Here is a 7267-nt window from a genome sequence, read left to right on the forward strand (position 1 = left end):
TTTTAGATGAGGAACAATGACATCATGGGGTGATGTCTTGACTCATGTGTGAATTGGATTTAAATGAGACAGAGTTGCATAAAGTCATCGCTCTCTTTCTGAGTCATTGAAGTCCAGTGACAAGACAAAAATCAGGTGATAGCCCATGATGTAGTGAATGACCTTGGCATCTTTGATGTCTGACCAAGCTCTAAGCGCTCCATGGAGCCTACGTCAGCCGCCCTCATGGCCATTGGAACAAACTCTTCTCATCTGTCCATTCCACAGGGGAAAGTCTTCACATGCTTGGGGTAGACACCCCACCCCCAACTCATTGACAGCTTTGAGACCTGTGTGGTTACCCTCAACCTGGTTTAACCTGTCTGCCAAGATGGTTTATCAAGGTGTGGCCACTGCGCATGGTATAGCTTCTTGGAGCCATAGGTGAGAGTTGGGTGAATCAAGGGGACACCAAAAGTGGATGAGCAGCCCTGCAAAGCACACCAGAGGTGCTAGTCCTCTTAAATATATACCCCACTGAGTAAAGAATAAAATAACCAAAGAATCAAATCAATATTTCCTGGGGCAGAGAGGTATATTGGAACAAATGAAAAGAAGAGGCTGGATGAGATGACCTTTGAGATCTTAGAAGAGTTGTACAGTTATCCCTTCTACATTGCAACTTTCCCCATCACAGTTTCAATATATAGTAGGTTGGCATAAGAAATTAAAAGGGAGTTTTTTGGAAGCCACAGACACATGAAGACCAGCAGATGACACAGAAAAATTTAGAAACTCAGAAATGCATAAAATATATGTATAGGATTCTATAATATTAATATATTTTATCTTTTAATACCATCTTAATTCAAACTTCTTCTCTAGTATACAGGGCCAAAAAATTTTGCACAGATTTTCCATATTATGGAGGCACCACACCCTTAACCCCCAAGATGTATAAGAGATAGCTGTACTTGGATTCAGGGTGTTTGAGCTTAAATCTTAATTCTGACAGACATCATGAGGTAAATAAGGGTGGAGGTGGGAGACAGCTCCAAACAAGCAAGAGTCCAAACTCTTGAGTCTCAATCAGGGGTCAAACCCAATCTCTAAAGCTCAGTCAGAGAGGTACCCTTTGCAAGCCTAGGGCAAAGCTGGTACCTTGTAATCTCATAAGGTTGACTGGGAGGACAGGGAAACTTATTAAAATGATCACCAAACTTCCCTGATAATAGGTGATGTAGGTAGACTAGGCAGGTAAAATTCCCTCATTTTACCCTTGAAGACATGGAGGGCTCAGAGTGGTTAACGGGTTTGTGTGTAGAGTTCTACAGGTAATAAATATCTAGTAGTAATAAAATGAGTTGTGATCTAGAATCCTATAGGATCAAAGATTTAAAGTTGTAAGGGATCTTTGAGGACATTGAGTCTCATACCTTTCATTTTATGGATCAGGAAACTGAGGCTAAGAGATTAATTAACTTGTTAGAGTCACACAGCTATTAAATACCTGAGGTAGGATTTGAACTCAAATGTTCCATACTCCAAGTCTAGGACTCTATCCCCTTTGCCCCCTCTGTGACTCAACCTTTTTTTTTTCCTCATGCTATCTCTCTCTTGGACTTCCAGACCAGAGCATATTAAGGGAGGAAAGGAGAGGGAAAAGAACTTATTCTCCCAACATGCCAGAAAAAGAAAATGGTGACCTGCAAGAGAAGCCCATAGTGAGTCTGCCCTTGTTTAGGCAAGTCTGAGAGAAGAGTTCCTGGATTTGGCTACTACCCTCTGCCAATGTTTCCTTTTCTGAGCTTAGTTCAGAGACTAGTGATCCTTAAAATGGATGTTTCTAGCCTTGGTAGTTAACTCATGAGTAGTCTGGAGAGGAAGAGTCAGGCATTAGACTCCCACAGGTAGATTTCCTTAATAGCACATTTCTCAAATGAGATAATATATGTAAAGCACTTTGCAAACTTTAAATGCTAGCTGTTATCCTTGGAGAAGGAAGGGAGGATCTTTAGCAGAGATCCTGCAGCATGAGGGGCTGACCCTCTAAAATATTGCTTCCAGTTACTTGGACAGTGAAGGAAGAAGATGAATGAGAAATGTTGGTTAATCAGCCCTGAAAAGTGTCTAACTTCTTAGAGGAGGGATCTGTCTAATGAGTCCAATAGGCTTTTTGAGTGTTCTATGATTCTCCTAGTGAATCCTTTGCAGCTTATGCATTTTCTGCAGCAGGTGAAATAAATGCTCACCCACACCTGATAGCTATACTGTATATTGAATGCCTATGTGGGAAATGGGGATCCTGTTGCCCACATTTGGGGAAACCTAAGCTTTTTTTAGGAGCATTCCCTGGAGTGTCAGGGGTTAAGGTATCAGCCAAAGAGAAAAACTGATCACCTTTGGGTAAGGACCACAGAGTACTTGGAAAAAGGGCCCAAGTCATAGGTTACTTTGGGTTATAGTGGAAAAAAATACTTTCTAAACCTTAAAGTAATATAATAAAAATCACTAACATTTATATAGCACTTTCTTTGTGCCAGGCACTGTGCTAAGCACTTTATAAATATTATCTCATTTGATCCTCACAACAATACTGTGAAGTGGCTACTATTATTATCCCCATTTTACAGAGAAGGAGACTGAGGCAAATAGTGATTAAGTGATTTGCCCAGGGTCACACAGCTAGTAAGTGTCTGAGGCTGGATTTGAACTTGAGACTGTCCTGATTCCAGACCCAGCAGTCTATCTATTACATCACCTAAAAATAAGTTGTTACATGTATAACTTATATCAGATTTTTTACCATCTCAAGGCGGGAGGGATAAAATTTAGAACTCAAAACTTAAAAAAAAAACCCAATGAATGTTAAAAATTGTAATTGTTAAAAATACGTAATTGAGGGAAGGTAAGTTGTTACATTGGTGGAAAGAGAGTGAACAGACACCTGAATTTTGGTCCCTGACTCTAGCAGTCACTAATGTGACCTTGAACAAGTTACTTAACATGGAGCCTGTTTCATCATCAATAAAGTGGGAATAGCACCTGTACCATCTACCTCATAGGGCTGCTTTCAGGCTTTATAAACCTTGAAGTACTAAACCAAGGATTCATTTTTTTTTTTAAGGCAGTCAGGGTTAAGTCAAGGTCCCAAGGTCACACAGCTAGTCAGTATCTAAGACCAGACTTGAACTCAGGTCCTCCTGACTCCAGGGCCAGTGCTCTATCCACTGTATCACCTAGCTATCCCTAAACCAAGGATTCTTAATCTTGTTTGTGTCATGGACCCCTTTGGCAGTCTGGTGAAGCCTGTGGACCTCTTCTCAAGGTAATGTTTTTAATTGCATTAAAAGCAGAAAACAAAATTCATTAGATTACAAAGGAAACCAATTATACTGAAATAGTAATCAAAATATTTTTAAAATTTTACAGACTGTAGGTTAAGAACCCCTGTTCTGAAAGATTATGAATAATTATTAATAATGATCCCCACCTATATGTTAAGACCGTGGCATATTGGAAAAGAGAATTAAAAGAGGTGGATTTTCCTACTCTCATAGGATATTTTGATGCTTCTCTTGTAAGTGATATCACCATCTTAGCATGACCTGCCACTGGAAAGGTACTTTCTGAAAGAACTATGAAACTAATGTAAATAAGGATTCTGAGGCCCCACTTTATTAATAGGAAAAATGTGAAGTTGACAAGTCATCAAGTAAATTATGTAGAGTAATGGTTTAATTTCTGGTAAATTGTAGCTGCAGTTTCCACCTGAATCCTTCTGCATTGTTCTTCACTGTCAAGTATTTCAAAGGAAAATGAACCTTTTCCAGCCTGAGCTTCTATCTCGCAGCAGAACAAGTCAGGTTCTGTTCTGTGGTATATTTGGTACAAGATTTTAAGTGTTATTTTTGCATTATAAAAGAGTCTCAACACACAAAGGGAATATTCCATTCTTTTGAATAATTAATACATTTGGGTGTCAGTTGGCCCCAATACATTTGGCCCCAGATTCAAGAGAGAAGAGGAAAGGAGTATTGGTGAGTGAATGATGATCTAGGTATTCCCTCTTGGCTGACCTGCTCCCTGGATAACACCACGTTTTCCCAGCTCCTCCCTTCAGGCTTTAAATAATAACTGAGGCTCAGTATCTGGCCTTCCCCACTACCCTGACAATGAGGGCAGCTAGGTGTCCCAGTGAATAGAGTGTGAATAGATAGTGCCTAGCCTAGAGTCAGAAAGACTCATCTTCCTGAGTTCAAATCTGGCCTCAGACACTTACTGGCTATGTGACCCTGAGCAAATTACTTAACCTTGTTTGCCTCAGTTTCCTCATCTGTAAAATGACCTAGAGAAGGAAATGGCAAACCTTTCCAGTATCTTTGCCAAGAAAACCCCAAATGGGGTCACGAAGATTCAGACATGACTGAAAAATGACTGAACAAGAAAAACAACACCCCAATAATAGGAATAGGAGGTGCCTGAGGTAAACTGCCTCTGGAAAAGCTTAACTCCAACTCACTTAGAAACTTCCCCCCACCAGGACTGCTGACTCCTTTGCCTAGGAGAATCCAGATCTCCTTGTTTCCTACTTTGGAGAATCTATAAAAAATGTGAATGAATAATCCTTTTGTTCAGCTCAAACCTCCTGCTGGGAAGACCTAGCAGTTATGAAAATCTCTCCTCTCCTCTAAATTCTTTACCACCTAGTGCTTTCTCTATGCTGAATGTACCCACGAGGACATAAACAAATTAGTAATGCAATTAATTACTACATTATCTAGTGAAAATTGTTTCTTTTAAGCAAATAGCAAAACAGAAAACAAAATCAATTCCTAGGAAAGAAGGATTGGGGATCCAGGCTCTACGCTCTCCCAGAAGAGTATGAGAGTCAGGATGATTCAAGAGACTAGAAAGGAGGGCATTGCCAGTTCTGTTCTCAGAAACAGGAATGGTTCCATCTACTCTGCATCTGTTCTCTATGGCTTCTGAACAGCTCTGCTGCAGCCTTTGTCTTAGCATCTTGGCATTCTCTCTGCTGCCAGCATTTGTGATGGTGACAGCAAAACTGCTGAGGTAGTTTGGGGCTGCCTCATCCCTTGCCCCCTTATGGCCTCTCTTCTATTCTCATTTAGGATGAGAGAGAGAGAGAGACTGGCTTTTCAGGTATTATAGCATTTGTGTAACCCATTCATCCACATGGTAAAGGCAAGCTAGGGATTTTTGCTCTGACCTGCAGGCCTCCATCTTCAGAACCTACCCCAAGTTCTAGGTGACCCACACAGTGATGTTCCATCATTAAATAAGAGCTTTAAGCTTTGCCATTTATTGTTGTTCAGTTGTTTCACTCATGTCTGACTCTCTATGACCCCATTTGGAACTGTCTTGGCAAAGATACTGGTGTGGTTAGCCATAACCTCTGGTTCATTTTACAGATGAGGAAACTGAGACAAACGGGTTAAGTGACTTGCCCGGGGTCACAGAGCCAGTAAATGTCTAAGGCCAGATTTGAACTCAGGAAGATGAATCTTCCTGACTTCCGGCCCTATACTCTATCCAATGCATCACCCAGCTGCCCCCTTAAGCTTTGCCAAGAGCTTTGCAAATAGTATCTCATTTTATTCTCATAAGAGTAGATAGGTGATGTGATTGTCCCCATTTTACAGATGAGGAAACTGAGGAAGGCAGTGGTTCAATAACTTGCTTAGCATCACATCCTGGGTCATCTCCAGTCATCTTCTGTCTTGCCACTTGACTTGGATGACTCTGGAGGAGAGAGTGAGGCTGATATCTTTGCACAGCTCTGCCTCACTGAAATCCAATTCACTGACAAGTCGAGACATTCCCCTCCTGATGTCATTGGTCCTCTTTAAGAATGAAGGATGAATAACAACAACATAGGGTCACACAGCTAGTTAGTGTCTGAGCTGGATTTGAACTCAGATCTTCTTGATTCCAGGTCCAGCAGTCTATCATCTTTGACATTTAATGACCTCAAATGATATTGACTGAGGATCCACATGATAGGGCATTGTTTTAAAGGTTTTGTTTTGTCAAATTATTTAAAATCTTTTACTTTATAACAATTTTTTCAGTTCTCAATAAAAAGATTGAAAAATAATAGCTATCTTCTAAGTCTCTCAATCTTTATTTTGCATCACTCATCACATAATTAGCTATTAGATCATCTTGTGTGTTTTCTCAGTTTTGTGAATAAATCATTTCATATCAGAAAAATTCAAAAGCTTTTTTTGCCTCCCTGGAATAAAATGTCATTTTCCTTTCAGCTCCTTTAACTTTACACATAGTCAAGTCATGCACAATGGCTCTCTTTAGTGGGACTAACACTGTCAAATTGAACAGAATTACATCAGTTTTACTCTCTTGGGTGGTTCAAGCCAGAATATGATTTTTAAGACCATTCAATATTTTTCTAGTGTCCCCTTCCCTCCCAGAGCTCCCCCTTTTCTTATCCTACTCTATTCAGAATTTAAAATTGGTTATTTCTTATTTTTAATATGATCTGTGCCCATCACTAGAATGTAAACTTGAGAGCAGATCCTGTTTTCCATTTGTGCAACTAGCACAAAAGGCAAGCATGTAGGTGCTTAGAAAAAGCCTGTTGAATTTAATGGAGCTAAAATATGAAGTAGAAATGACTACTCAAAGACCCATGAAAGGCAAATAACCCAATGGACTTTAAAAAGAGAGAAATCAAATTACATGAAGGCCAAACAAAACTTGTTGTTCAGTTGTGCTGGACTCTTCATGACCCGCTTTGGGGCTTTCTTGGCAGAGATACTAGAGTGGTTTGTCATTTCCTTCTCCAGCTCATTTTATAGATGAGGAAACTGAGGCAAGACACGACTGAACAACAACAACAAGGGTTTGTCTGGTCTTACCCAGTTTGCCTAACATGGAGGGGCCCTTGAGGGGCCATTAGAGCATGACAAAATTGTCTAACATTGGAGCCCTCTATATCCCTTACCACGTGGGTGATCAGCTACGTGTGTCCAGATTGTCTAACACGAAGGCCTCCTCATTCCCTCCTATGAGGGTAGGGGTAGCCTCTTTTAATTGGCTCCATGTGTCTTTAAAACTGGCAAGACTGAGCCGGTCACTTTCTTTCAGCCACTATTTCCTATCACTTTTCTGCTGTTCTTTTCAGCCACTTTTTTTCTACTGCTCTTTCTACCTTGGTCCAGAGGATGAAGATCCCAGTTCCAGGTCTATATTCTCCTTGAGATCAAGTGCCAGGCACCCTGGCTTCTCAAGGCTTCAGGCCAGC

This window comes from Vombatus ursinus, unplaced genomic scaffold (genome assembly GCF_900497805.2).
Source record: "Vombatus ursinus unplaced genomic scaffold, bare-nosed wombat genome assembly UNPS02014807.1, whole genome shotgun sequence".
Lineage (NCBI taxonomy): Eukaryota > Metazoa > Chordata > Mammalia > Diprotodontia > Vombatidae > Vombatus > Vombatus ursinus.